This window comes from Macaca nemestrina, chromosome 5, assembly GCF_043159975.1.
Source record: "Macaca nemestrina isolate mMacNem1 chromosome 5, mMacNem.hap1, whole genome shotgun sequence".
In the NCBI taxonomy this organism is placed as follows: domain Eukaryota; kingdom Metazoa; phylum Chordata; class Mammalia; order Primates; family Cercopithecidae; genus Macaca; species Macaca nemestrina.
In genome coordinates, this window is record NC_092129.1 from 147629764 (window position 1) to 147652265 (window position 22502).

Here is a 22502-nt window from a genome sequence, read left to right on the forward strand (position 1 = left end):
GGCTTCTCCAAGCCTCCGTTTCCTCATCTGTAGCCTGGGGATAATAATTCCGCTTCATTCACATGACACTCTACTAGTGAATGGGTGAGTACCTATCTCAGCTCATGACACACAGCAAGTCCTCAGTAGAAGTCTGTGGGTCAAACAGATAAGCATACAACAGTGCTTACTGCAGCATTATTCACAACAGCCAAAAGGTAGACACAACCCAGATATTCATCAGTAGATGAATGGATAAATAAAATGTGGTACTTCCATACAATGGAATGTTTTTCAGCCATAAAAAGGCATTAAGTTCTGATCCATAGTAACACACAGATGAACCTTCAAAACATTATGCTAAGTGAAAGAAGACACAAAAGTACATACATGGTATGATTCCACTTATATGAAGTATCTAGAATAGGTGAATTCATAGAAATAGAAAGTAGAGGCTGGGCGCGGTGGCTCAAGCCTGTAATCCCAGCACTTTGGGAGGCCGAGACGGGTGGATCATGAGGTCAGGAGATCGAGACCATCCTGGCTAACACGGCGAAACCCCGTCTCTACTAAAAAAATACAAAAAACTAGCTGGGCGAGGTGGCGGGCGCCTGTAGTCCCAGCTACTCGGGAGGCTGAGGCAGGAGAATGGTGTAAACCCGGGAGGCAGAGCTTGCAGTGAGCTGAGATCCGGCCACTGCACTCCAGCCTGGGCGACAGAGCGAGACTCCGTCTCAAAAAAAAAAAAAAAAAAAAAAAAAAAGAAAGTAGATTAGAGGTTACCAAGAAATGGGGAGTCATTACTTAATGGATATAGAGTTTCTGTTTGGGATGATGAAAGAGTTTTGGAAATAGTTTATGGTGATGGCTGCACACACTGTGAATGTAATTATACCACCGAATTGTATACTTTATAGATGGTTAAAATGGTGGAATATACATTATACATATTTCACTATAATAAAACATTTTCAAGGAAGACTATGGAATCTGATTGTGAAAAGAAAGTTCTGCTTTTGGCAGCACTTTTGTGGTAGCTCCCAAATGGAAACAGCCCAGACATCCATCTATAGCAGAATGGATGAAGTGCCTTCTGGAGTGTTATGTGGTTGTGAGAGTAAATGACAACCATACACAACAAGCTGAGTGAATCTTAATGTTGAGTGAAAGAAGCCAGACACAAAAGGCATCCTGTATGCTTCCATTTATACAAAGTTCAAAAACAGACAAAACTAATCTATGGTGCTAGAGGTCAGGACAGGGTTACCCTTGGGGAATAATTATTGGAAAGGGGCACTAAGGGGCTTCTGGCATTGGCAACGTTCTGCTTCCTGATTTAGATGCTGTGACCTGGGTGTGTGCACTTTGGGGAAATTCTCCAGCTGCTTTACACTAATGTGTGTTCTTTTCTGTACATGTTTACTTCCAGAAAACATTTTCTTTTTTTTAAGTTCTGGTTTGAGTCTTGAGTGAAGGGAATGGCAAACTAGAAAGTAAAGCTACAGAACCCTGATTTATATACACTTAACCTGTGCCAAGCCAAAGGGACTGTGAAACAAGACTTATTCTCTACACTGCTTGTAATTCATACTCCCCCTCCCCAGGACTCCATGAGCTATAACCAATTAGTTTTTGGACTCCAAACAGCAGACTTTCTACAGCTCACACTGGGGGGCATAGGGGAAATGGGGTACACTGGCATCAAGAGAGGCCCTGATCCCAAGCTCACAGTCCCTGGAACAGAAACCTACCATCACCCTGGGCTTGCAGACAGGGAGTAGGCATTCAGCATATTTGTTGGTGGACTGTGTCATAAAAGGTCTTCAAATGCACCCCTGGGCTCTCACTGATCCCTCTCACTACCTTCATTCAGAAATGGGCTGTTTGCAGCCCCTTGGAGGTGCTGCTGTCAAGGACATGGGGCCTGGAGGCCTAGAGGAGAAGTTGCCCCTTCCCCTGACGTCAGGAGTCTGCCTCCCAGACACCCTCCTGGATGCTGTGGAGAAAGCCAGTCTGAAACATTGACTTGGCCTGGGCTGACCCAAGGTGAGGCCTGACACCAAACAACCCCGTGGTTGGGGTCGGGGGCAGGGGATAATTTTTAGTTTTGCTTGGTGGCAAACTGCTAAATAATAGATCTGGCTGGGGTTTCAGTTTCTCTCCCACTGGCTTGACCAACATGTTTTCTGATTGACTCAATCAGCAGGTTATTTTGGCCCTGTGGGGACCCAGGCCTTGGTTTCTGCTCCTGGAGACTTTCCCCTCTCCCCAGGGTGTTTGGGCTTCCCCCGCAGTGTTGGGTTTGTTTGCCTGCCTGTCTGGGGCCCTGAGGACTGAAGCAGGCAGCACAGGCCTTTGCCAGACTGTAGGTGTTTACATGACGTGGGCGTGTGGCGCTGGGGGAATAGACCCCTGTTGCAGAGGTGTTCCTCATGCACAGCTAAAGCAGCAGCATCTCCTCCCTTTTTTTACGTCCCAGTAAATGCCATCCTCCTTCTTCCTCCAGGCTCCTCTGCCTTTCTCCCTGCAGAGCACAGCCAGCTACTCTTACTATTCATGACAGCAGTAGCAAAAACAGTAATTCGTTACATGGGAAAAGTGCTTAATGGTTTAGGAAGCCCTTCCACAGCATCGTTTCATTTGACTCTCCCATAGCACTCTGTTTGAGGCTGAGGCTCAGTGAGGTTCTGAGACCCACTCAAAGACACAGACTCATCAGCAAGCTTAGAGCATGTCCTTTGATTTCTGGTCCCATCTTTTCTCTTCTGACCCGAGATGCCTCTTGCTTTTGGAGACCAGGGCAGAAGGTGCTAGTTGCCACTCCAAATCCACTTCTTCCTTAGCAACAGAACCTCAATTATATTCAAGGCAGCATTGTACCCAGGCAAAAGAAAAATTCCCAGACTTACTTGCTGTCAGTAATATGTAAGCAGAGACCTCAGGAAAACTTTTTAAAGGGGTAGAAAGGATGGACCCTTTTTACCTTTCCTCATTGCCTAGAATTCAGATGTAGGAGCTGGAGCTCAGCAACTGTCTTGGACAATACTTTGAAGATAAAAGCCACTAGGATGGTGCAGCAGAAATATAGATAGGGCAGGGTCTCAGATGACCAGAAAGCCATCATATCAGTCCAGATTCCTTACACTCAGACTTCTTTTACATGACAGAGGAGTAAACTTCTATCTAGTTTAAGCCACTGCAATATGATTGTTCTGTCGTTTGCAGCCCAGTTTAATCTCTCCAGAGGCAGGGACCTTGTTTCTGGTGACACACAGTCTCCTGTTCCCCTTCTGCTCACCTGCATGGAATGCAAAGGGCCCTCTCCTCATAGTTCTCAGCTGTCATAGTTTCTACCTGCTGGACTCGGGTCATAAGGGCTATCCCAGGAAAGCACCTTTCTGGGTCCCTTAAACCTGCTGAGAATTCTGGAGAATGAGAATTGACATAGGGCACACTTTCTTCTGTGAGTTTCTATAGCCGAGCAAAACTATTGGGGGAAAATAAGAGAATTCCAAGCACTTAGCAGTTTGCACAGATTGGATTCTTCTGAGAGCCAGTTTACAAGCCCACACTTCCAATCCCCCTGTCACTCCCCCAACATTCCAGAGATTGAGACAGAGTTCATCATTTCGGGCCTATTCGTCAGCCCCCTGTACCCCAGAGCACAGCAGAAAATGGTAGAGTTTATAGTTTTGTGAGCCCTATCACATGAATCCATCCCAGTAAAAAAATCTGGGCATACATCCCTAAGAGATGCACATTTATAGACTCCTTCCTATTAGTCAGTCCGGATGCATGAAACTGCAAACAACTGAAAGCCCAGGCAGTAATCGTTAGATTTCTGAGGACCTTTACTGGTACCTAAAAAGAGATCAAGGAGAGGATCATCTGAGGTCGTTTCATCAGATCAAGGATATCATTAAGGACTGGGCTCTCTCTCTCTCTCCAGCTTTCTGAAGTTCCTCCATCCTTAGTGTGTCGACTTTTGTTCTTAAGTCTGTCCCTTCAAAATCACAGGTTAATATTGCACCTGCCTTTTCAGCAGGAAAATGGGGGTGGCAGCAGTGCCAGCTGGTCATGCTCTGACACTTGTCCCCTTCCTAGGAAGCAAAATGTCTGTCCCATGATGAATGTACCCTGATGTCTCATTGGCTATGTTGGTCACATGGCTTCACTGGCCACAAAGGAGTCTGGGTAAATGTTAGGCAACAAGGAAAGTGGGACTGGGGTGGGCTGTTGTGAGGCTGCCCTGTAGAATCTGCATACACCTGAACTAGTGGGCTAATGTTTTGGGTACATTATAAAATCTACATAAAAAATAGGGATTTAGTCAGGCAGGATGGCACATACTAGTAATCCCAGCAACTTGGGAGGCTGAGGCAGGAGGACTGCTTGAGCCCAGGAGTTCAAGGCTACAGTGGGCTATGATTGCACCTGTGAATAGCTGCTATACTCCAGCCTGGGCAATATAGTCAGACCCTACCTCTTAAAAAAAAAAATAAAAAATTTTTAAAAACATAGGGATTTAAAAGGGATAAATAAAAAATAGACATTCTAATGTTACTTCCCACTCAGCTTCTGGGTCACAAGCACCCACTCTGGAAACCACTGGTACAGCATAAACAGTACAACCTCTGTAGCCTGAAGGACCTAGTATAAATCTTGTCCTGTTACTAGCTGTAGCCTTGGTCAAACTCCTTATTCTTTTTAAGCCTCATTTTTTCTAATCTGCAAAATGGGAATAGGAATAGAACCTACCTGACTGGTTTTTGTAAATTTCCTAGCATGGCACTCAGCCTTGTAAGAAACAATAAATAGTAGGTAATATGTCTCCTTTCAATAACGGCTTTCCATTTATGGGGCAAGAGATGGTGTGGGAAAGAGATAAAGTACTGAAAGCAATGGTAATCCCTCAAAGAACATTTTAATAATGCCCATCATTTAAGTATCCAGGTGTTTTTAATTTCTATAGCAACAGAAGCCACATCCTGAGGATTCCTGTCAGGGTACAGCATGGGATCAGGAGTCTTGCCAATACTTCCCCAGCTCTGCCACAATGAGTTGTTAGCCCCAGATCCTATTACTCCCCTCTCTGGGGCCCAATTTCCTGAGCTAGAAAATGGGAGCTCCTAAGCCTGTCTCCTCTCCTTCGGTTCAGGGCACCCCATTGTCAGCCTCTACCTATGCAACATCTGCTCTGTCCCCGCCCCACTAGACTTGATTTCTGAGGTCCTGCCCCTTGTGGCTGGCTTTCCCTTTCTCTAACCTGTTTGCCTATCATTCTTCCTCCAGTAGTTTGGTCCTTTTGGAAGTGCTCTCTGTCCTGGTATCCTATGAGATTCCATGATCTCTTTAGGGAGGAAGAAGCATGAAGTTCTGGTCTCTGCTAGAGATCGGCCTGGTTTCAGATGTTTTCCCTAAACACATTTAGATCACTTTCAGTGTGCTAGGCCTTGCCCAAAGGACTTTATATTTTAACTCACGTAACACCAGGAAGTAGATACTGCTATTGTTATCATCATCATCATCATCCCCATCTTTGAAGGGAGAAGAATGGGGCACAGAGAGGTTAAGTAATTTGCCCTAGGTCACACAGCTGGTAAGGGGTAGAGATGCATGTTTTTCCAGGCAGTCTGGCTTTACAGCCCATGCCCCCCTTTTTTTTTTTGAACTGAGTCTCACTCTGTCGCCCAGGCTGGAATGCAGTGGTGTGATCTCGGCTCACTACAACCTCTGCCTCCCAGGTTCAAGCAATTCTCTACCTCAGCCTCCCGAGTAGCTGGGATTACAGGCACATGCCATCACGCTCGGCTAATTTTTGTATTTTTAGTAGAGACAGGGTTTCACCATGCTGGCCAGGTTGGTCTGGAACTCCTGACCTCGTGATCCACCCGCCTCGGCCTCCCAAAGTACTGGCATTACAAGCTTGAGCCTCTGCACCCGGCCTCTACAGCACGGCACAAAATAATAACAGTTTCTCAGTTATAAGAAAGGACAAAGTTAAGAAATTGGTTATTATTTTGCTAAATAACTTGGGCAAGTTATTTAACCTTGTCATAGCTGTAAATGCTGAACCATTTGAGAGTATGTGGCAGACATCATGACATTTCACTCTAAATATTTCAGTATATATCTACCAAGAACAGAGACACTGCCCTATATGACCTGAGCACTATCATCACTGATCCTATCATCTAATACACTGTTTATTTTCAAATGTCTCTAACTGTCTTGAATCTAACTCTGTTGCCCAGGCTGGAGTGCACTGGCATGATCTCGGCTCACTGCAACCTCCACCTCTGGGGTTCAAGCAATTCTCCTGCCTCAGCCTCCCAAATAGCTGGGACTACAGGCGCGCACTACTACGCCTGGCTACTTTTTTGGTATTTTTAGTAGAAACAGGGCTTCACCATGTTGGCCAGGCTGGTCTCAAACACCTGACTTCAAGTGATCCATCCGCCTTGGCCTCCCAAAGTGCTGGGATTACAGGTGTGAGCCACCGCACCCAGCCTCAATAATATTCTTTATAGCCTTTTTTTTTCTTTTTCAGTATAGAGTCCAATTAAGGACTACACATTGTATTTAGTTGTAATGTCTTTAAAAATTTTTTTAATTGAGATATAATCCACATTCCATAAAATTCCTTCCTCTAAAGTGTATAATTCAGTGGTTTTTAAAAAACATATTCACAAAGTTGTGGAACTATCACCACTAAATAATTTCAGAAAGTTTTTATGCTCAAAAGAAACCCCATGCCCATTATTAGTCACTTTCCATTCCCCAAGCCCATAGCAACCACTTACCTACTTGTTTCTATGGATTTGCATATTCTGAACATTTCATATAAATGGAATCATACAATATGTGGCCTTTAGCGACTTGCTTTTTCATGTAGCATAATGTTTTCAAGGTTCATTCATGTTGTAACATGAATCAGAACTTTATTCTTTTTTGTGGCTGAATAATATTACACTCTATGCATATCCATACAGTGGAATATTATTTTATGTTTATCCATACATCTGTTGATAGACGTTTGGGTTGTTTCTGCTTTTTGACTACTGTGAATAATGCTGCTATGACACTGACTTTTTGAGTCCAGGCTGTTAGTTGAGAACGTCCCTCTGCTCGGATTGTCTGATTGTTTTTCTTGGGATTAGTTTCAGGTTCATGGTACCAGTTTTCATAGCCTGACAAATGACTTTCTTTTTCAGCTGAGCCCAACTATGGGCCAGCATCTCTGCTCAGCTATGTCTCTGGCAGGTGCCACAGTCTGGTGGAGGCAGAGCTTCTCACCTCCCCAACAAAGTGGCACTGTGCTCATTTCCACTGCCCGCAGTCCCTGCCCCTGCCCTCCTTGCCTCGTGGGCATAGAACCTCAGAGCTATTTCAGGCCCCTTCGTGGTAGACCTGGCCTGGGAAAATCTGAGGTCTGGCTGCTGGACACAACTGCCTTCCTCAGAGGTATGAAGGTCATTCCCTGGGCTTGGCTCCTTCAGTCTGGAGGCTTAGCCCCTTGTTTCTGGTTCCCACTGGCCCCCAGCAATCACCCCTGGCAGAGAGCAGGAGGGAGAGAAGATGCATCACAGGGATGGGCTTCCTGTTGACAAATGCCGGCTTGTGGCACTGGGTGTGGTTATGGCTCAAAAGAGCATCTATCTAAAAATGGGCCCTGGCTGCTCAATGGATCCAGAGCACGTGTGTCTTTGAGTCACTGCTATTTACTTCCCGCTGACAAAAACAACCGTTCTTCCTGGCTGGTTTCCTCTGTGCAGCCCCTAGGAGTCCCACCGCTGTGAAAATCTAGCGTCTCTTCCCTCATGGACCTCTTCCCCAGATGAACAGCTCAGCTTTCCTGGCAAGACCTGCAGGGTGGTGGAGACTGGCACCATAGCTGTTTGTTTATTTGTTAGAGCTGAGGGACAGGGCTTTTGAGTTACTTTCTCACTTGCTGTGTGGCTTTGAACAAGCCACTTGACCACTCTGTGCTCAGGTTTCCCAGCTGGCAATTATAGGATGAGTGACTTCATTCTTTGCAGCATTTATCCACCGACTGAGACTGAGGTTTGTTTACTTAACGGAGATAGGGTGAACCTCCTTCCCAGGATGGGTAGACATTTAACAATAGGTTAGATCCCCTGTGGCCATTCTGGCAGATAAAGAGGTGGTTGTGGGAAGAAAATGAGCTTTAGGGCCAGACATTCCTGAGGCCAAAACTTGTCTCATTGCATCTTACTAGCTGTGTGGCCTCAGGCATATTGCTTCATTTCTCTGATTCTTTGTATAAGGGCAATAACAGTTACAGCTTTTTTGTGGGGTTAATAGAGAGGTTGAAGGAGGTAACATCTATAAAGTGCTAAGGACAGTTTCTGAAATGTTGTAGGTGCCCAATAACCATAGATATTGAGAAAGTCAAGCTGAATAGGGATAGTTTTACAAAATATATTAAAATCCTTACTCCTCTGTGTTGGTGTTTCTCATGCAGAGATTTAAGACAAGTAATTTACTGTTGCCAAGTGAGCACCCCCAAAATTTTACTTTTGTATTTTTCCTGAAAATTAAGGCCCCCTTATCTCTCACCCTCCTTTGTGGCCAGCCCAGATTTCACCTCCTTGGAAAACAGAACCAATCAGAAATGTGTTTCAAAAAGTCCCAAGTTATTGCAAGGAGAACCTTTTGGAAGGTGAACTGCTGCAAGGCCAGGCTTTGAACCCTGCCTGGGGAGCACTATCTCCCTGGGAGGCTTTGTGGGTTCTGGCCTCCCTGGTGGCTCTGGTGGGCCCACCCACAGGGTGAGATTTCAGGACTGGCCACCCGCAATCCTCGCTGTCTTGCAGGCTAATTCTTGATAGTCCATGAAGCTCCACTGACTTAAAGTTTTTATCCCTGCTGGAGAGAGATACCCCTGGGAAAATACATCATTTTAATCCTCTTCAATCATGTAACCATTAGTGTATGTAACTATGGCAGAAATTGCTGGTTATCCCCTGTACCATTTCTCTCCTTCATTTTGTAATAGAAGTTCTGGCTGCCCAGTTAGAGTAGGGTTCCTCAGCCTCGGCACTCTTAATATCTTGGGCTGGATAATTCTTTCTTGTGGGGGGCTATCCTGTGCATTGTAGAATGTTTAGCAGCATCCCTGGGCTCTACCTACCACCAACCACTCTCCCAGTTGTGACCAAAAAATGCCTCAGGCCAGGCACGTGGCTCACACCTGTAATCCAGGCATTATGAGAGGCCAAGACGGGTGGGGGTGGATCACTTGAGTCCAGGAGTTCGAGACCGGCCTGGCCAACATGGTGAAACTCCATCTCTACTAAAAATACAAAATTAGCTGGACATGGTGGCGCATGCCTGTAGTCCCAGTTACTCGGGAGGCTGAGGCAGAAGAATCTCTTGAAACTGGGAGGCAGAGGTTGCAGTGAGTAGAGATTGCACCACTGCACTCCAGCCTGGGCAACAGAGTGAGACTCTGTCTCAAAAAAAAAAAAACCAAAAAAAACCAGTCTCCTCAGTTGAGCATCACTGAGTTAGAGATACATTTCCCAACCTCCTTTGCAGCCAGCTATAGCCATGTCACCAAGTTCTGGCCAATCGCATGTGACTTGGAACACTGCGGTTGACGTGTACAAAGGCCAGGTCAGGCCTTTAATGGGAAGATTAAGCCCTCTGCTTCCTGTCTCTCCTTCACACTGGCTGCAATGTGAAGGCAATGGCAGGAACTGGGGCAGCCATCTTAGGCCCTGAGATAGAAGCTGGGTGTTAAGGTGGCAGAGCAGTTACAGAGAAGGAACCGTGGTGCCCAACCTTGTGGAGCTACCATATCCAGCCTGTTGCTCAAACTCAAGCTGCTGTGTGAGAGAATAATAACCTGCTGTCTCGTTGGCGCCAATGCTACTTTGGCCTTTGTCACAGCAGCCAAACCTATGTCCTAATTAACATAATGAGTTTTTTTGCTTCCTTACCTGACTGTAGAGTCTGACACAAGCAGCAGGGAGAACCAGAATGAATAAAGGAAGGAATGACTAACTGGCCTCTATGGAGCCCCTCCTAAGTTTTAGACATTGTGGTGGGGGCTTTTGTGAATTCTCCAAGTAACTCTCCAAGGGAGGGACCATTATCCCTGTGTTTTCAGAAGAGGAGGCCAACGCTCAGAGAGGTTAAGTGCCTTGTCCACGTCATACAGCTCCCAAGAGACAGAGCCTGGATTCAGCCCTAGGCTTGAAAGACCGCCACCCCCCGCCCACCCCTACCAGGCTGCTCCTTTGATTGAGAGACTGAACAAACATGAGCCTCCACTAAGGATGCTGCTGCCGTCAGGATGAGCTGTCACATGAAGCCTTGCTCCCATCTCCACCCAACACTGTCTCTACCCCTTCACACCCCATGTTCCGTTTGTTCATCCCCTAGTGGCCCGGGCTTGTCTGTTCTTTGGTGACTCTGCATCTTGGCTTAGGTGACCCTGTGGCCTGGGATGCCTTTAATATCCTTCCAAATCCCTACCCCCCATACCTGCTGGCTCAGAGCCCTGCAGCAGGATTCTGCTCAGACATCCCCTGCTCCAGGAAGCCTTCCCTGACTATAACCTTCTCAGACCAGGTCCCTCTCCTCTTGCTCCCTCCACACACCTGTACCATCCTCTGGTGGCACCCACCACATGGTCTGAGGTGTAATGTTTACTGTGAGAGAGTTCCTTGAGGGAGGGATTCTGTCGTCTGTGTCTGTACCTTTGCTGATCCGCATGAGGTCTGAAACATGGTGCTCACTTGAGGATGGAGGGGTGGAGGGAGAGATGCTAGGATGCAGCAAAGCGAGGGACCAGCTCAGAACTGATCCATCCATTTATGCATACATAATGAAAAGTCAGCTGATCATTGCCATGAAGATTTTCGCAGAGAGAAAATGTCCTTGAATTTTCTCCTCAAAAAGCTAAGATACTAGAATGAAGCTAAGAATAATTCAAATACAGAACACACAAAAAGATGAACTGTGAAGGTTCTGCTTCTATCTATGGAAAGGGTCCCGTGGGGCCTCCAGCAGGCCCTGTCTCTCTTCACCCCATCAATTCCTAGGAAGGCCAACTCATTCTAACATCAGTCTGAGTCAGACATAGTTAGGAAGAACCATCTGCTGCCAGAGAGCAGCACACAGAGATTCCCACGCTGAAGAGAAAGATCATGTCCCTACTGCCTTCCTGCCCCCACTCACTCCTCAGGTGGTGGGGGACTGGCTGTGTGTCTTGTTCTGGGGGACCTGCTGGCATTCAGGAGTAGGGAAAGCCCTTCTCCAGCCCTCTACTCTTGAGAAGCCTCCCTGGAGAACAAGGATGGGGCAACATGTAAGACAGGATGGCTTCCCTTTCTCAGGGGCTCTGGAAGCTCAGAGGGGTATCTAGAGAGCCAGAACACAGGCTGGGCACCTCAGGATGTCAGCCTGACCTCCCCTACTATGGGGAGCCACCATGGATCCAGAGTTTCCATAGGGTACTCTTAAGGTCCTCTGATCAGTGGATTAAAAGTCTGGGCAAGAAGTTCAGTAATGAGGCCACCTTTTGCTAGAGCAACTTTCCTTTCTCCCAGGGGAAGGGAGGAAGGGTAAGCCTTGCTGGCTGGATCAGTCCTGAGGGTGGGTAAGAACAATAGCTGTCCTGGTGATGGTGATGGTAATGGTTGTGATGGTGATGATGGTTGTAATGGTGGTGGTGGTGTGATGGTGGTGGTGGTTGTGATGTGTTGGTGATGGTGGTGGTGGTGATAGTGATGATAATGGTGGTGGTAGTGGTGGTGATGGTGGTGGTGATGGTCATGGTGGTGGTGGTTGTGATGGTTGTGGTGGTGGTGGTTGTGATGGTGGTGATGGTGTTGGTGATGTTGATGGTTGGATGGTGGTGGTGGTGATGGTGGTGGTGGTGGTAGTAGTGATGGTGGTTGTGATGGTGATGGTGGTGGTGGTGATGGTGGGGTGGTTGTGATGATGATGGTGGTGGTGGTGATGGTGGTCGTGGTGATGGTGATGATAATGGTGGTGGTGGTTGTGATGATGGTGATGGTGATGGTGATGTTGATGGTTGGGTGGTGGTGATGGTGATGGTGATGGTGGTGGTAATGATAGTGGTAGTAGTGATGGTGGTTGTGATGGTGATGGTTGTGGTGGTGATGGGGGGTGGTTGTGGTGGTGATAGTGGTGGTGGTGATGGTGGTGGTGGTGACGGTGATGATAATGGTGGTGGTAGTGGTGGTGGTGGTTGTGATGGTGGTGATGGTGTTGGTGATGTTGATGGTTGGATGGTGGCAGTGGTGATGGTGATGGTGGTGATAATGATAGTGGTAGTAGTGATGGTAGTTGTGGTGGTGATGGTGGGGTGGTTGTGGTGGTGATGGTTGTGGTGGTGATGGTGATGATAATGGTGGTGGTAGTGGTGGTGGTGGTTGTGATGGTGATGTTGATGGTTGGATGGTGGTGATTGTGATGGTGATGGTGGTGGTGGTGGTGGTGGTGATGGTGGGGTGGTTGTGATAGTGATGGTGGTGGTGGTAGTGGTGGTGGTGGTTGTGATGGTGTTGGTGATGTTGATGGTTGGATGGTGGTGGTAGTGATGGTGATGGTGGTGGTAATGATAGTGGTAGTAGTGATGGTGGTTGTGATGGTGATGGTGGTGGTGATGATGGTGGGGTGGTTGTGGTGGTGATGGTGGTGGTGGCGATGGTGGTGGTGGTGATGGTGATAATAATGGTGGTGGTAGTGGTGGTGGTGGTTGTGATGGTGTTGGTGATGTTGATGGTTGGATGGTGGTGGTGGTGATGGTGGTGGTGGTAATGATAGTGGTAGTAGTGATGGTGGTTGTGATGGTGATGGTGGTGGTGGTGGTGGTGATGGTGGGGTGGTGGTGGTGGTGGTGGTGGTGGTAATGATAGTGGTGATAGTGATGGTGGTGATGATGGTGATGACAGAAGCCAGCCTTACTGAACCACAATTCTAAGCACTTATTTAATCCTCACAACAACCTTACAAAATTGATTCTGTTACTTCCCATATATTACCCAAGTGATTTTAAAGCCATTTTCCAGGGCAAAACACTCCCATGGAAGCATCCCACCTGCTCTTTGAGACCTTAGGCAGGTCAATTCACCTTTCTGGTAGACGCCCCATCAGCAAGACACCAGCCCTGATGAGTTCCTCCTGGTGTTATGGGACTCAGTTGAGAACAAAAATGCAAACGTGCTTTGAAAAAGTTGTGAGGACTCATCAGACTTATGCTGTTATCCTCCCCTCCTCAGCCAGCCTGGCCTGTGTGTGGACACCAAGGCCTGCCGGGCATCCTCCAGGGAGGAAACTTGACCCTTCCATGTTTCCATTGTCCTTTTTATCTTTTTCCTCCCTGTCCACCTGCCATTCTGTATAGCACAGGGAGGGTCTAGCCAGTGTGGACAAATGTCCCAGCACTGGTTCTGCGCCTCACCAGCTATGTGACCTCAGGCAAGTTACTTCCCCTCCCTGGGCCTCAGTTTCCTCATCTGTGTATAAGGGGGTTACACTGAGCTATCCCTCTGAGCACCAAAATCCTAATGTCCTGTGATCAAAAGCCAGTGGAAGGCCTGGGGAACTCAGACTGGAAAGCTCAGCTGAGCCCGGCTCCGATTCCCATGTTGATGGCTTTGCCTAAAGGAGGCCCTGGCCATAGAAGCTGTTTTATCGAAATGTGTTCCAGCTCACTTAGATTACACTTCACTCCACTGAACTTCAAAAGGAGCATAAGAGCTCCTCTGCAGACAATTGCTTACGGAATGTCAACCCAGCCAGGCAGGCTCGAAGGGGTCACCTCATTGCGCAGCTGGGCAGGCTTTTAAGGACCCACAAGGCGGGAAAGCAGAAAGATGCAGGCAGGAGCCTCACATGGCTAAGTCTTTGTGGTTTTCACATGGTTATCGTCTTCCCCTGGTCTCCAGATCTCCAATCCAGAAGAGAGTCTTGATGGGCCAGAAAGATAGGCAGCCTCTAAAAGGATGAAAATAGTTCAGGGAGCTGCAAGCTCGAGGGGGAGAATGAAGCAAAACAAAATTGTGAGAGGACACGTTAGGGGTGAAATGTGTTAGCAGTTGTGTATGTGAAAAAGGGACACAAGTTTTAGTTCATGATAAAAGTTGGTCATGTGATATGGCTTCCAGAGAAACAAAAACTTCGGTGCTGCATTTAGAGAAATACAGTATGAAGTTGAGGAAAAGGGAGAATATTGGCCTGGTGTGATGGCTCACACCTGTAATCCCAGCACTTCAGAGGCTAAGAAGGGAGGATCACTTGAGCCCAGGAGTTTGAGATCAGCCTGGGCAATACAGGGAGACCCATCTCCACAAAAAAACAATATTAGCCAGGCATGGTGGCATATGCCTGTGGTCCCATCTACTCAGGAAGCTGAGGTGAGAGCCTCTGCTTTGTTGAACCTGAGAAGGTGAGGCTGCAGTGAGCCATGATCATACCACTGCACTCCAGCCTGGGTGACAGAGGCTGTCTATATATTTTAAAAAGTAAGAATATTAATTATTCCCCTTTATAAGTGCTTACTCTGCTAGATCCTGGAGCTAGCCAGTAATGTAGATAATCTCATCATTTTGTGATCCTCACAAAACCCAATGAAGTAAACACTAAGCATGATCTCATATTTCTGATGAGTAAACTGAAGTTCAGAGAGGTTAAGTCATTTGCCCAAAGCCACACAGCAGATAAAAGGCAGAGGTAGGCTTCAGTCTCAGGTCTGACCATCTCGTCTGCACTCCAAATGCATATTGCAAGACAACATCACGTGAGGAACAATCAAAAGAGCGGTAGTTATGAATCTTCAACTTTAAGGGTGTGAAGAAGGGGCCCCAGACTTGCCCTGGACTGGGTGAAAGAAAAGCATCTCCCACTCAATAATCAGAAGGGATCTCTAGCAGCCAGTTGTCTGAAGACAGAGGGCCATCTCAGGAGAAGTGATTTATTTTACTTGGAGGTGTTTGTGCATAACCACCTGGCAGGGAGGTAGGTGTGTGGATTCAGTGGGTGGTTGAATGAAGGCCCTGCTGCTGATCCTGAGATATTAGCAATTGGGCTGAGGGACGTTTCACGCAGACAAATCTTGGTCTCTGGCATCCAAACATCATCACGTAAAGGCCTTCTCCAGGTGTATTACTGGAGGTCTCCCCATACTAAGTGGTCTCAGGCCAAAGTGGGAACTAACACAGCTTGAAACTAGCCTCAGAGTCAGGAGACCTGGTCTTTTGCCTTCAACTTTCAGCTGTGTGCTCTTGGGCAAGTCATTTGATGTCGCTGGACCTGAGTTTCTTCACCAGAAAAATGAGCTTGGATTGGATCAGTTCTGTGGTCCTGAAAAATAAATAGTTGTAGAGGAACTTGGGACACAGACAAATCCTCACTGGGTCTCAAGGCAAGTGTTAGAGAAACAGAGGCCGTGGAAGTCCAGACAGCTGAGGACCGGCCCCAGGGCAGTCTTCCAAGGAAAGGGGTCTTCTCAGTCAGGTGAAGTGGTGCTGGCCTAGGTTAGGGCTCGGGAGCTGGGCTGGTGGCCCAAATGGGGAAGCCCTATCTTGCATTTTTATTGTGGAGGAGCTGGTAGAAACGTGCTCAGCAGACAAAATAAACATAGCAAGGTGGGGTGCTGGTGAACATGTGTGGTTTGTCTGCTGAGCACTGACGCCACCAGTAGGCTCCTTCCTGCACAGAGAGACAATCAGACAGGCTTGGAGAGGCCCTCAGTGAAAGAGAGGAGGAGAGCAGGCACCCAGCTCCCAAAGGGCTGCTGAGACTTTGGAAATCATGCCCCTGAACCACCTTTGTTATTGTGAATGAGGAGAAATTGCCCTGGGGTCTGCTTTCTGAGCAGAGGAAAACCAGGATTTGAATTCCAATTCTGCCACTCACTAGTGGGGTGAATTTGGGCAAGTCACTTAACTTAGAATGTCCAAACGGGGCCCTTATGAGAATGAAGGGAAAGGCTATTACCAGTTATGCTGAGACAACAGCATAAATCAAAACTCTTTGGGGCAAACTAGGACATAGGTCACACTGCTTAAAACTCCCTAAGCCTATTTCTACATCAGGAAAATGGACATTGTGATAGTAATATGCACATGCTTCATGGGGATGTGCTAAAGATTCAGTGAATGACACACATTTATGCTCAGTAAGAGAAGGCTCCATGTGGCCCTCCCTCTTCCCCCATTCTCTGTGTTTCTGAGAGGGGCTCTGAAATGGGGGCTCACTGGGGTCCCAGAGATGTGTGCTAGGGCCTCCTTCCAATCTGTGTGTTCTTTCCTGGAGGGCCGGTGCCCAAAGCCAGTTAGGGTTTGGGCTTTCTTTTGGGATCTGTTTGCCTTTTCATAAGCACAGCCCCAGGATTTTTCTTGGCTGGGCCTGTCTGCTCACAGCTCACAGATTGTACCTTGAAGCATTTGCTCCCAGGTGATTTGCATCAGGATCTACCAGGAAGTTTGTTTTTCAAGGCCTTAGTCAACATGTGGGTGTGGAAACACCAACCAATTTCAATGTAGAGTCAACTCCTTTTTAAATAGGGACTTTCACATTAGTCAGACTTTTCAAAACAACATAATATTTAAACAAAATTCCATTTCGCCTCCTATCACCAGCAGCAGTTACTGAAGATATTTCTGTTCCGACCAGAGGCTTCCCCAACCCACGTTTCAGCTGGTTCCCTTCCTATGTCCGGAGCCTGGGTCGTGATGTCACAGTACTGGAGTATGAAATCATTCTTCTGTGGGTCTCAGTCTCCCTTCTGGCTCCTCAGGTGGATGCAGAGGACTGCTTGGGCCAGAGTCTTAATGTATGTTGATTCATTCTGATCCTTGGTTTGTTGATTGCCTGGAATAGCAACACTGCATACAGCACGATCCTCCACCGTAAGCCATGGCACAGTCCCAGGAGTTCCCATAGGTCAGCATTCAAACCTCATAGCTCAGATTGTCTTTGAGGTACCATGATTTGGTAGGAAAATTTTTTGACAAAGTATCATGGGTCCCAAACGTGGTCACCCTGAGCAGGCCCACACTTATACTTTTCTGAAACCTACACGTTGGCTTGTTGCACATGGACCTGGTGACTTCCCCTAGCTTGGGGCCCCTGTCTGTGTCTACTCTGGTCCCTTCTCTCCTAGCTCCTATATTCCTGGCTGGGCAAATCAGGCAGTCTGAGAACCCCTCAAGCAACTTGTTTGTTGTGCACTCATGATGTGTCCAGCACTCTGTTAAGCATAACAGGCAGTATTCCATGTTGTGAGCAGTGGTCTGGCTAACCCTGAAGATCTCAGGCCTTGGGTAAGCTACCAAGTAATCTCTCTGTGCCTCAGTTCTACCATTTGTAGAATGGGAATAACAGTCCCTCCCTGGTGGGATTGGTGTGTGAGAGTTTAGTGAGTTCATGAGCATAAAATGCTTAGAACCTGTGTATGACATAGAGGAAATGCTTAATTGCTGTTAGCCATGTTTATGACAAATCCTCACCACAGACCTTCAAGATGGGGACTCTGACTATCCCCACTGGCAAATGAGGTACTGAGATTCAGAGGTTAAGTAACTTGCCCAAGTCATATGCTAGAATGAGAGGCAATAAGCATGATTTAGGAAGTCTGGAGCCCTGCTCTCTGCGACATGAGAGGCTAGGTTAAATTCTAACTCACTACCTTCTGCATATAGTTCTAGAGAACCAATGTGCCAGGCTCTGTGCCAGGAGTCAGGGGAAACAGTGATGAGATCAAACGCAGGGGACCAGCGGGGAGCTCCACCCCGTTTTCAGTCCAGCCCATGCAGGCAGGCTCTGGACTAGGCACAGTTAATCTCCAGCCATCCCCACTGGCTTCACCTGGCTCATTAAAACCAGACACGTTATGAGTTTACTTAGCATCTGCAGAGAGCGTCTTTCATCTTCAAAGGCTTCCCGAAGCACCAACCAATTAATCCTTACAACACCCTCATCTCATAGACAAATATTTATCCTCATTTCATACCCAGGAATACTAAGGTGCAGAGAGAGAACAGACTGGGCAGGAGGAGGAAGAGTGAGTGGCAGAGCTAAGCAGAGAATTCCGGAGCCCCAGACCCCTCTGGCTGCCCAGTCCATCTGGAGGCTTCGGGGAAATTCTTCCCGTAATACTTTTTTTTTTTTTTTTTTTAATGGCAGCAGAACCTTTTGCAAGTTCAGAAGAATTAGATTTCTTTAATAGTAACCTGCAGGAAATACATTAAAAACACATTCTATCAGTTACAAATCTTAATGTCACCAGCCAAGGATGAGGGAATTAATGCCGGGCCCAAAAATACATATAGTCAGCAACTCCGGGGCAAGGGCAGAGACAATTTATAGAGTGCGAGGTCTGGACGTCTGGAGCAGGCAGGCTGAGCTCAGCGGTGAAATGGAAACAGGGCTGTTTTCAGATGGGGCAGAGCAGGGGGAAGCTGCTCAGGGTGGCTTTGATTCAATCACTGTTTCCCATTTCTTCTTAATGTAAATTACTTTTTTTAATGCTATAAAAGCCAGGTTCCGGTCTGTCACGAGAAGACTGTTTTCATTAAGATAAGCGCCTATCAAGGGCATTTTTAAAAGAATCAATCCCCAAAAAGAAAGCCACCTCCATCAAAACAATCCCAACCCTGATTATCTCCTCGGTCTACATGGATTGAACAAAGGGTATATCCAAGCAATAGGCTGGCTGGAGAATCTGAACAATGAAGACAAAACATATGTATAATTTATAGAATTGTACTTCCTTTACAGCAGGTATTTTTCTTTATATTGTAAAATAAAACACAGGAATAGAAAACCATACTAAAAATGTGTAGCCTAAATTATGATAAGGGAAACAGTGGGTCTTTTAAATTGCTTTAATTTTTGGACTCAGTGCTCATTTTGCCAAACTTGAACACAGTCTTGGAAAAGTCAAGTTTCAGATCTCAGGGATATAATGTGCTTATTTTAGGAAGGAAAGTGATCTAAAGAGATATGTACAACACTCAGCTGGTTAGTTGAGGGCTGACACATTCCCACCCATGTGCTTCCTTCTCACAAAGAAAGAGCATTAAAGGAATCAGTGGACACCAAGGAGCTGAATCCCACAAGCAGGGATGGACTTTGGTCCCCAGTGTGTCCCCAAGCTTTGTGTTTTGCCACTCATTGCAAAGCACACAGCATCCCCCCTGGGGCTGGGCAAGTTGATGGGCGTGTCTTTGCAGCCATGTCTCCTGGAGGAAAGGTGAAAAGGCATCATGTCACACCGCCTCCCTTTGCAGGTGAGGAAACTGAGGCCACGGGTCTGATCTGAAGTCAGTAGAGAGAGGCAGAGCCAGGAATGACAGCCTGGATCATAGGACTCCTTCACCTCTGCCACACCACTGTGCCCCTTTTCCTAAGATATGCCCGTGGTAGGTCAATAACTGCTTGACAGGAACTGTAGCCAGCACTTTCCAACCAGCCCAAGGACATGTTAGGGTGATCAACCATCCCAGTTTGCTTGCGATTAGGAGGGGCTCCTGGAACATGAGATTTTCAGAGCTAAAACGAGGATAGTCTAGGCAAACCAGGAAAAGTTGATTACCCTCCTAGGCTGTGTTCATGTAGCTGATGCTGAATGACCGTGGCTGTGTGGTGGGCACCCAACAAAAGTTAGACAGGAGGAAGAGGAGCATGGGGTCTCTCATGCTGAATGAGTTGGCTTGGAGTAAAATTATTCAAATAATTGATTTTTTTTAACTTACTGAAAGGCGAGTAGGGGTTTGTTCTTTATCATTTTAGTGCATTTCACGTTCCAAATCTTAATTATTTGGGCTTTAACGGCAATCAATTTTATGGAGTGGGAAACTGAAGCACAGAACTGGCCGAGCAGTCTAGGTTGGTCTGCCTAGCTGTGAATGGTGGAGCTTGGAAAACTCCCCAGTTTTCTAACCTTTGGTTGGTGCTGTCCTTCCAACTCTTCTCTGGTCAGCAACCCTGGCTAGAGGCCAGTTCTCTTTTTAATTGTTGGGAAACAGGAGGCCAAAGGCTAGGGGTTTCTAAATTCAATTACAAGGACCTTGGATTAATAGCAAAGTAGGCCGGGCGCGGTGGCTCAAGCCTGTAATCCCAGCACTTTGGGAGGCCGAGGCGGGTGGATCACGAGGTCAGGAGATCGAGACTATCCTGGCTAACACGGTGAAACCCCGTCTCTACTAAAAATACAAAAAACTAGCCGGGCGTGGTGGCGGGCGCCTGTAGTCTCAGCTACTCGGGAGGCTGAGGCGGGAGAATGGCATGAACCCGGGAGGCGGAGCTTGCAGTGAGCCGAGATCACGCCACTGCACTCCAGCCTGGGAGACACAGCGAGACTCTGTCTCAAAAAAAAAAAAAAAAAAATAGCAAAGTAATTCTCTTACTGGAGAAGGTTCTTAGCAAAGAACCTCAGTGGGGCCAGAGAATGATCCTGGTTTGATCAAGCAAGACTACTTGCTTACCTTTACCCTTCACAATCTGAAAGCCAAGCTCCCTCTGAGATGACCCTAAAGCTTTCCCTCCCCCGATGGTATTCAGACAGTCCCCAGCCCCAGTCACTGCTTTCCACTCACAGTGGAGCAGCTGGACTCCACACTTCTGAAATTGGAGCTGGAGGTGAAACACTTAGCTGAGCTTTGCTTTCCTTTCAGTGCCTTTCTTCTCTCTCTTGGGTTTAACTGCTTTTTCTGGCCTCAGGGAACCCCTTACAAGTTAATAAAACTTACTACATCAAAGGGCTCCACAGCCATTACCCAATTAAAACCTCACAGCACTCCTGTAGCAGGTAAGCATTATTAACCCCATTTTACAGATGGGGAAACTGAGGTTAAGTGGTTTGCCCCCAGCCACTGAGGAAATGAGTGTCTTGGCTGGCATTAGAACTGGTAGCTTGTTCAGATCACCCAGGGGTGCTTGTTTCTGCCTAAATCTGTTTTTCAAAGCACTTGGATTCTTAAGGATTTCTTTTTCCTCCAGGAAAACAATTCCTTACCAGCTTCACCAAGGATGACGGATTTCTCCAAAGCTGGTTTGTCAGAAAGCAGTAGCTCCTGCCTTCAACCAGAGAGGTGCCATACAAACAGATGAAAGGTAAGAGTTCAGTGTAGTAATTTAGGAAACAATTTAGGCCTTTCTGAAATTAATGTGATTTAAAGACGCGGATTCATCCATCCCAGCAGCCTCCTGGGAGTGCTTCCTGAACCATCTGGTTCAATCAACTCATTTTCTTTCCTCTAATCCTCCTGGCTCTTGTGTGTGTATGTACAGCAAAGGCTCCTGGGAAACTCACAGCATGAATAAAAAACAAAGATCTTTCTCTTGTGCCAGCCACCTCTCCTCTTTTCCAAACAGCATAAAATTCCTAATCCTGTTTGTTCTTAGAGGGGGTATAAAAATTCATATCCCAACAGACCATGAGGAGATCCATGGAGGCTCCCTCCCAGGGCACCTGTCCTCTCAGTCCAGTCCAGATGATGGGGTATCTTCAGCCCATCCTCTGAAAGGACCTAGAAAACCTGGTGGTGTTTGGGAACAAATTTGCCCAGGCCTGCAGGAGGAGGAGAAAAGAATGTTTTTTTGGTCTGGTTAAAGCCATCCATGAGCCACAGGGAAGATTTCAAAGGCTCAGGTGAGTATTTTCAAAAGAAGGGTTTCAGTGCAGCCCCAACTGTGTAAGTCCCTGCTTCTTGCTGTTCAAGTCCAATTATAATCCACAAAGGCAGGATCCTGTGTTTACATAAATAATTACCAGATTTTGGATAGCCAGACGTGTTGTGGCACACAGGAGGCAAGCCCATAAATTACATTTAAGGAATTAAGGGTCAGATTGATCTTATCTCTGTAAATCCGGCCAAATTCCGGCAAGCTAAAGGAACATCCGGTTGACTGAGCCTCAGAAGGCAAGGGCCCCAGGAACCAGTGATCCTGAAGCTGTCGCTGCCCCCCATGCCTTCCTTTCTACCTCTCCCTGCTCCAGGTTGCTGGCTAGCTCTGAGAGCAAGGGGTGGTAGGAAGAAGAGCTGCCCCAACTTGTTCGCTGCCCAACCTGCAAGGGAGGAAGGCAGGAGAGGGGTGTGGGCATCTCACTTCCTAACCTCTTTTCCCTCCTGGACCACACAGGATCTTGCTCCTGAAACAACAGCAATGATGTGCAAGTAGTGATGGCAAACAGCAAAGCTGTAAGTGTAACAGAACAGGGCCTCCTCTGGAGGTTTCTCTCCAGCACAGGACAAGCCTCCATGTTTTCATTCATTCAACAAAGCTATATTGAGCAACTACTGAACACCCAGTGCCACGGCAGAGTGTAGGGGTTGAGGGTGGCTCAGGCTCTGCTCTCAGAGTGCTTGAGTTTAAATCCTGGCTCTGCTAACTGACCCAACTCCCCTGGTCTTCTGCTTCCTTATCTGGAGAGTGGGATTGTAACAGCATTACCCCCTTTGAATGGGTGAAAGTTAACTGAAGTCATCCATAACAAGCTCTTAGAATAGGGCCTGGCA

General features: G+C 47.1%; 1 long non-coding RNA gene across 1 annotated transcript in view; it reads left to right on the top strand.

Moving 5' to 3' along the window:
• Positions 1-22502, top strand: part of LOC139363423 (uncharacterized) — a 94859-nt gene that overhangs the window by 63573 nt on the left and 8784 nt on the right. Inside the window, exon 2 of the long non-coding RNA XR_011623795.1 lies at positions 20983-22184. This is a non-coding gene — a long non-coding RNA (uncharacterized lncRNA). The remainder of the gene's footprint in view (positions 1-20982; positions 22185-22502) is intronic.